Raw genomic sequence first — 9,373 nt, 5'->3', positions numbered from 1 at the left:
GCTACTTTCCCCCACCCTCCTCTATGACCTATCACCTCCATCCCCACCCCCATTCACCTATTGTACTCTATGCTGTTTTCTCCCCAAACCCATCCCCTTTTAATTTATCTCTCCAGTCTGCAGGCACCCTGCCTCTATTCTTGATGAAGGGCTTTTGCCCGAAACGTCAATTTTCCTGCTCCTTGGATGCTGCCTGACCTGCTGTGCTTTTCCAGCACCACTCTAATCTAGACTCTGGTTTCCAGCATCTGCAGTCCTTGTTTTTACCTCCACATGTAGCCAGCAGTTCAGAACCACAAAGAAAGAACCAGGTCAGACTTATTTTGAGTTCAAAAGAATTAAACATAGTCATTTTGATCAATGGGTATGAGCCTTAAAGGTAGATAAGACAAGAGATTATTCTGCTGGAGGAGTTTAAAAACTCACTTCCAGAGATGGTAAGATTCATGTGGAGGAACAGAAAATTTAGGAAGTGAGAAGGGCAGCAGAATTAGCAGATGAATACATGTTGATGCATAAGACAAACTTTCGGCCAGAATTTCGTCCTGTGAGGTAAAGAAGTCGGGAGAAGGGGAGATCCTACACTACGAAACCAAGCGTAGACAGCAACTGGTAAGAATTTACCACAGGGTAAAAAAGAAGCCCAAGAGGGTGGAAAGGTGGTGAAAAACCTCAGGTGTTTACACTGTGGTAAAGTGGGACACATACAGTCACAGTGCTGGTCGTTAAAGAAAGGCACAAGGGGAAAAGATGTGGTAAAAGAAGCTATGCCAGTGGCATTAGTGAAAGTAGTAAAGGAGACGTCAAGAAGAACCAAGGAGCTTCAGGAGAGTGCACAGCCTAGGCAGGGGCTGGGTATGGAGTTAGTACCTGATCTCTACAAAGAATTCGCCTCTGTGAGTAAAGTTTACTCAGAAAGAACAGGGGGCAAAGGACACAAAGTTATAATCTTGAGAGATACAGGATCTAACCAGTTGCTGATAGTAAGGGATGAGCGAATATGCATTCTTTCTGATCTGTTTCCCGAGAATGTGGTAATTGGTGGGATAGATGGACAGAAATTTAGTGTTCACCTACTTAAGATCAGGAGAGTGCCAACTTAAGGCTGGGGAAGTTACAGTGGGAGTGATTGACAGAGTGTCAGTTCCAGGAATTCAGTTTGTTCTTGAGAATGATTTGGTAGGATGCAAGGTGGGAGTGATACTCCTTGTTGTGGAAAAGCCCAAGGAAGACCAAGAAACTGAGGAATTAAAACAGAAATATCCTGGTATTTTCCCAGACTGTATGGTAACCAGATTCCACTATCAGAAGTCACAGCATCAAGCAAAAAGTAAAGAGAAAGATGAAGGATTTGAGGTTCAGTTAGCGGATATCCTGTTTGACATAATGGTGCCGGAGAAACCTCAACAGGCAGTGGGTCAGACAGAAATGTTTAGTCCTGAAAGGCTACGGGACTTGCAACAGTAAGACAAGGTGATATAAGACATGTGGATGTGTACTCCGAAAAGGAGGCAGAGAATATTCCAGAGGGTTACTATCTGAAAGATAGATTCCTAAGACGGAAATGGAGATCATGACAGGTTAGTGCAGAAGAGAAGTCGGCCAAAGTGCATCAGATTGTGTTGCTAGTAGCACCCAGACAGGAGGTGTTACAGGTAGCACATGAACTATCTGTAGGACATCACCTAGGGGTACTAAAGACTCAGGCTAAGGTACAAAAACATTTAAAATGGCTTGGAATATGCAAGAATGTGGTTAACCTTTGCCATATGTGTCATACATGCCAAATGGTAGGTATGCCAAAGGTGGTAATAAAACCAGCACCTTAGTTGCCAATTCCCACATTTGATGAACCTTTCACGTGGCTAAGAATTGTAGGTCCCCTCACAAGAACTAAGAGTGGGAACCAGTACTTGTTAACCATAATGGGTGTGTATACCAGATTTTTGGAGGCAATTCCATTATGGAGTATCAAGGCAAAAAGGGTAGTAGAGGAGTTAATAGCTTTCTTCACACAGTATGGATGACCCAGAGACTTTCAGTCGGACCAAGGGTCAAATGTTACTATTAGGTTATTTAAGGTGGTTATGGATGGCATAGGTATACAGCACTTTAAATCCAGTGCATATTATCCTGAATCCCTGGGAGGTTTAGAAAAGTGGCGTCAGATCTTGAAGACCATGTTGAGAGCATACTGTCAGGATTACCTGAATGATTGGGATAAAGATATCCCATTTGTACTGTTTGCCATTAGAGATGCCCCAAATGAATCTACTCAGTTCACTCCAAGTTAATATTCAGGCATGAAGTGAGAGGCCCTTTGAAATTAATTGAAGAAAAATTGGCAGGGCTGAAGTCAGAAATCTCATACTTAGATTATGTATAGGAGGTGAGGGAGAGACTAAATTGAGTAGGTGGGTTAGCTAAACAGCACCTAAAGAGGGCACAGCATAGAATGAAGCAGGTGGCGCATAAAAGCTCTGAGACTCGGTCATTTTCCCGAGGGGATGATGTGTTAATACTGTTACCAGTGATGAGATCCCTTCAAAGCCAGGTTTCGTGGTCCCTATCAAATTGAGAAAAAGTTGAGTCAGGTAAACTGTCTAGTAAAAATGCCAGATAGAAAAAAAGGTATAAATTATGTCATGTGAACATGTTGAACCCGTATTATACTAGAGAGAAAGAACTGGAGAAACAGGTGTCAGTTACTGTCCTGTAGAATGAGGAATCAAATCCAGGTGATGTGGATTTTGATGTGCCTCAAAAATAGATTAAAAAACAAAGAAGTCCTTGAGGAGTGGCATGGGTTAGTAAACTATCTGTCTTACGAGCACAGAATGCAGTTGAAAAATTTGTTACTGCAGTATAAGAACATATGTAAAAATTAGGTGGGGAGGACTAATGCCATTGTACATGAAGTAGACGTAGGAAATACTGCTTCAATATAGCAACACCCCTTTTGGCTTAATCCTTTCAAATCCAGGCAGGTCCAAATGGAAGTGGAGGCCATGCTCGACGAGGACATAATCAAACCAAACCAGAGTGAATGGAGTTTGCAGATCATCTTAGTTCCCAAACTGGACAGGACTCAACGATTCTGCATGGATTAGCGGACTTGGACTCAGATCCAATTCCTAGACTGGAGGACTGTATCGAGAAAGTCAGACAAGCCAGTTACATCACCAAGTTGGACATAATGTATGGTTGCTGGCAGATACCTTTATCAGAAATGGTGAAAGAAATTTCTGCATTTGTAACCCTAAATGGGCTATATCAGTTTAAAGTGATGCCCTTTGGAATGAAGAATGCACCCGCCACATTCCAAAGACTCATGAACGGAGTTGTGGCTGGGTTAACAAACTGTGCAGTCTATTTGGACAATGTAGTGATCTTTAGTAAGTCCTGGAAAGATCACATGGTACAGTTGGCAGAGCTCTTTGAACGACTATGAGAAGCAAAACTGGTGATAAACTTAAATAAAACTGAATTCGCGAAAGCAGAGGTGACGTTCTTGGGACATAACATAGGTTATGGTAGGTTGACTCCACGGAACGCAAAGATGAAGGCCATAGAGGAATTTCCATGACCAACCTCGAAGAGACGCTTCAATTCTTAGGAGTCATTGGATTCTATCGGAAGTTTTTTCCAAACTTCAGCAGTGTAGTGGTACTGTTAATCAATTTGCTGTAGAAGAACACAAAGTTTCAGTGGATAGAACCATGCCAGGAGGCATTCGACCATTTGAAATTAATATTAATCACCAAACCAGTTTTAGCTACACCAAACTTTCCAAAACCTTTAAAAGTCGCCAACAATGCTAGTGATATAGGAGTTGGAGCTGTACTCCTACAGGAAAATAAGGATGGGATTGAACTGCCAGTTGGTTACTTTTCGAAGTAGATCAACATCCACCAGAGAAAATACTCCACGATCGAAAAAGAACTATTGAGTTTGGTACTGGCCGTACCACATTTAGTGAATATGTCACGAACAATGTGCTGGATACAGTTTTGTACACAGATCACAGTCTGCTTACATTCTTAGAATGTTTTAAAGACAATAATATAAGACTATTTTGTTGGAGTCTTATGTTACAGACTTTTAATTTAAAAATTGTACATGTTGCGGATCGGGCGGCACGGTGGCACAGTGGTTAGTATTGCTGCCTCGCAGCGCCAGAGACCCGGGTTCAATTCCCGCCTCAGGCGACTGACTGTGTGGAGTTTGCACATTCTCCCCGTGTCTGCGTGGGTTTCCTCCGGGTGCTCCGATTTCCTCCCACAGTCCAAAGATGTGCAGGTCAGGTGAATTGGCCATGCTAAATTGCCCGTAGTGTTAGGTAAGGGGTAGATGTGTAGGGGTATGGGTGGGTTGCGCTTCGGCGGGTCGGTGTGGACTTGTTGGGCCGAAGGGCCTGTTTCCACACTGTAAAGTAATCTAATAATAGCAGATGCGTTATTGCAGATTTAACTGATAACGCTTAAATGAGATTTGTATTTATTTAATGTTTTTATATATATATTCACACACATACACACAAGTATATGGAAAGAAGTCAAGGTGAACTTATATTAAAGTTATCTGTATGTTAAGGTAATCTGTTTAAAGAATAGAAAAAAAATGAAGCCATCTTTTCATTACGATGATTCATTTTTTTCTTAGGGGGAGGTGTTATGAAGGTGTAGAAGTGTACTGTACTTTTAAGAAAGTTAAAAATTAGCAGAACTACCTGACAGCACTAAGTGTTCTGAACAAGATACAATGTAAACTTTTGGTCCAGCAGCTAGTGTAGCTGGCTGCCAGGAGACAAAAACAAACTCAAATTGGACCAGTTTAATTTACCCAGAAAAAATACCAGACTCCAATCAAGTTTGAATTTTGTATATTGACAATATTAAAAGCCAATAACACAATCTGATGATTTGGGATATAAGACCGGGAAAACCTGAACAGTTGAGAGAGAGCTGCCAAGCCACCAGCATGTACAGACTACCCAAACATTGGCTCTTTTAAAGGTACCTTTATCGATCAGTGACCTGTGAAACAGAAATCCTTAAAAAGACAGAGGAAGTTATAAAGAGAATATTTGACGGTTGGTTTTGAAATTTGAATTTTTGTTAAATCTTAATCCACCCCCCCCCCCACCCCGATTTTTGGACTAGTATTGTAGAAGGGGAAGGTAAAAGATAGGTTAGTGAAAGGAGTTGTAAATAGTTGTTAGTTAATTATTCTCTGTTATACTTTAAAAAATAAAGTTGTCAATTTTTACTTTAAATAGTGACTTTGGGATAGTTCTTACCCTCTTTAATTTTCACATATTACCACATGGAGTAAATTTTTTTGATGTTGCTGGTTTAAAATAGCAAGGGGATTTACCCCGTGTTGTAACACTACCCTCAGTGCTTCCTCCAATGTTGTTCAACATGGAGAAGTACTGATTTGTCAGCTGAGGGAGGACAATACATGGTCATCACTAGGGGCTTCCTTGCCCATGTTTAACCTGAAGCCATGAGGCTTCATGGAGTCCAGAGTCAATGTTGAGGACTCCCAGGGAAACTCCCTTTTGACTGTATACTGCTGTGCCGCCACCTCGGCTGTGTCTGTCCTGCTGGTGGGACAGGACATATCCAGGCATGATGATGATGGTGGTGGTGGCTGGGACGTTGTACCTATGATTCCATGAGTATGACTATATTAGGCTTGTCACGCTGACACAGCTCTCCCAATTTTGGCACTAGCCCCCAGATGTTACTAAGGAGGACACTGCAGGGTCAATGAGACTATTTCTGCTGTTATCTTTTCTGGTGCCTAGGTTGATGAAGTGTGGTCTGTTTTATTTCATTTCTTTCAGACTTCATAGTAATTGGTACAACTGAATGATTTGCTAAGCCATTTCAGGGGGCAGTTCAGAATCAACCATATTGCTGTGGGTCTGTAGTCACATGAAGTCCAGGCCAGCTGAGAACATTAGTGAACCAGGTGGGGTTTTTTAACAATTGACAATGACTTCCTAGTCATCAGTAGATTCCTAACTCCAAATGCTGTTTATTGAATTCAAATTCCATTAACTGCCATAGTGGGATTCGATTCTAGGTTCCCAGAACATGAGTTGAGTTTTTGGATTAATAGTCTAATGATAATACAACTAGACCATTGCTTCCCCTTAGGTTCTGAGGATGTTCAGCCTCGCTCCCAACATAGTTACAGTCAAAGAGTCTTCTAGCACGGAGCAAGGCACTTTGGCCCAACCTGGTCCATGCCAACCAAAATGTCCATCAATGCTAACCCCATTCCCTATATTTGGCCCATATCCTTCTAAACCTTTCCTTACCTGTGTATTTGTCCAAATACAAATGTTGTTATTGTACCCACTTCAACCACCTCCGTTGGCAGCTCATTCCATATGTGTACCACCTTCCGTGTAAAAACATTGTCCTTTAGGTTCTCTTTTATTCTTTCCCCTCTAACCTTAAACTGATGCCCTCTTGTCCTCGATTCCCTTCTTATTTCTTAGATCCACCCACAAAGCCTCACTGGATGAATCTTCAGTTGTTTCATCTTTGATTACTGGTTCTTCTGTCTCAACATCTCATACTCTCCATGTATCCATCATAGCCACTTGCTACTACACATTTTGGGAAGACCTAACAAAATGTTTGAAATAAACATTTATTTTTAAAAAGTCAAAAAATCTAATCTGGAAAAACTTTCTTCATTCAAAATTTCCTTTAAGTGGGCATTCTGTTGGTAAAATCAAAACCTTATTCAATTACCAAAGTTAACCCTTTAAAGACTTTCTAAAATTGTCAATCAATATGTGAATACAGCCCCATGTGAAGATGTGTAGCTAATGAGATTTTGAAATTTGGCTAAGCGTTCATACGAGGCTCAATTGGAAAAACAAATGCATGTAAATATCAACACTGGGGTCTACCAAAATTGAAAAAAAGACCTTTATTTCTTAAGCTACAACCATCAAGTAAAACAGGTCAGGAGCAGCAAGCTGATGTATTTCATTCTAAGTAAAAGCAGCTAAAGCTTTATTTCCAATTGAAGGAGACTCTAAGCCATTTATACCACTTTACATGTGTATTACTGGTGATCTTGATCTCAAGCAGGGTTTTCTTTAATTTCGAACACCTAAGAGCAAAATCTGAAAGGGAAAAGTACTGTAAACATTACAACACTTAAAACAACACTGGTCACTAAAATGTTGAGAATCTGGTGCTGGCAAAGCACAGCAGGCCAGGCAGCACCTGAGGAGCAGGAAAATCATCAACTTAGCACAGAGCCTGATGTTGAATCATTGCAGTTAATGACACATGTATATCACAGTACAACATCCAATAGCGATATTTGCATTTGTCAAAACCTTTCAAATGTACCTGTCTGAATGTTCTTGACTCTTCAGCAGGTTTTCCCTACTGGTCAGAAATTCTCCAATAATAATTTTTTAAAATTTAACTTTATTTTGAAACAACCCATTCAGAGATGTTATTACACACCTCTGAAGCAGGTGGGACTTGAACCCAGGCCACCAGGTCCATGGGGTATGGGCACTACAGCTGCACCACAAGAGGGCTCTCCAACCAAGTCTTTATAGAGCTCACAATGGCACCTCTGACCTCGGAAGAATTGTATGCAGGATTATAAACCAAAGCTTTCCTGAAAATGCTACACAAGAATAGTACAGGGTAACAAGGGACAGAAAATTAATTTTTGCAGTCAAAAACTTCCAAGTTTTCAGATTGATGAGGACATTAAGCATTATGGGAGGAGTCAGTCAAGGGCAGTTGAGACCACAATCAGATCAGTCATAATCTTACTGAATGGCAGAGCAGGCTAAAAAGGTTAAATGTCCTACTGATTCCTGGCACTTGCATTCACTTTCTCTACTCTATTCCTGCCTCCACTGGGTATTAATAATAATCTGTCTGTTCCTGCGTTCCCTTTAGAGTAGCATAATTCATGTTTTTACTTCACTCAATTATTTTTTCCAAAATTGATTCACAGCTCTCTGCATTTAATTTCACAAATCTAACTATGTCTTTCTAAAACCATCCTACTATCCTACATTATTTGCTAACATTTCCAAGCTTTGTGTCATCTGCAATCTTTGAAATTATGTTTTCTACAGTCAAATCTGTGTTATTAAGAGTTTCAAGAAGAGCAGCAGATCCTGTACTAAATCCTTGGGGAGAAAAACACATTACTCTCTTTGGTTTTTGATTTGCGACCTGTCCATTATGTGGACCCAATTTAACAATTTTATAAGTCCACATACACATTAATTGAAAAACTTCTGTCAATCCTCTGTTATTTCATTCCATTTGGTCAAGTCTGGCTAAATTTGTCTTGAGTAAATCTTAAGAAGAATTTTATAATAGGTAGCATGATGAGACTTTTCACTTATCTTTCTGGGAAATATAAATTCAATTCAAACAAACAAAGTACAATGTATCACATGAAAAAAGTTATTTTAATAATAGGAAATATAACACATTTAAGGGGACTCTAGGCCATTTCAATCAACCTAAAAATTATCTTTACATTTTCAGCTGCAAGGATTAGTGGCAGATGGAGCTAAAAAACAGGTTCATTGGCCAATTCCCTAGATCCATCCCATGCCAGAACCATATCTGTGGAGGTGAGTTTGAGGGAGAGCGGAATGTGGAATAAGGCAGGGTACACATTTATTTTGCTACATAAGTGTTCTCGTTCAGTAAGGTCTATTTGAGGCCAAAGGAGCCTGTCTGGGCTATTACCAATAGGTCCCCAGGTTTGTACAGATAGCTGGCACTAGTTTAGGTGCCTGGAGACAGTCTCTATACCTACAACTGGAAGGCTATCATTTAGCAAGGCCTCTACCTCTGAACGCTGGTGCTGTGGGTGCAAGAACTATTCTTCAATTTAGGTTTGAAAAATTTGAGAAGGCAGTTTCATCCTGTTGTGCCTCCACTCTTAGCTTCCAGTGCTGCCTGCTACTCCTTTCAAGAAGGTAGCTCTCTGAGTTGCCCTCCAGCTTCTTCAGACCATCCACTGGCCTTAACTGGATGGTGAACCCATCTTCGGGCCAGTTAAGTGGGTGCTGTGAAATTCACAATGGGTGGGAATCCATCATTAAGGATGAGGTTTCTAAATTCTTGGAAGAGCAGGGTCGGATTAGAACAAGTCAACATGGATTTAGTAAAGGGAGGTCGTGCCTGACAAATGTGTTGGAGTTCTTTGAAGAGGTGACAAGTAGATTAGACCGGGGAAACCCAGTGGATGTGGTCTACCTAGACTTCCAAAAGGCCTTTGATAAGATGCCACACGGGAGGCTGCTGAGCAAGGTGAGGGCCCATGGTGTTCGAGGTGAGCTACTGGTATGGAT

This window comes from Chiloscyllium plagiosum, chromosome 6 (genome assembly GCF_004010195.1).
Source record: "Chiloscyllium plagiosum isolate BGI_BamShark_2017 chromosome 6, ASM401019v2, whole genome shotgun sequence".
NCBI lineage: Eukaryota > Metazoa > Chordata > Chondrichthyes > Orectolobiformes > Hemiscylliidae > Chiloscyllium > Chiloscyllium plagiosum.
The sequence above is the reverse complement of the archived record's forward strand: the minus strand, read 5'-3'. Positions refer to the sequence as shown.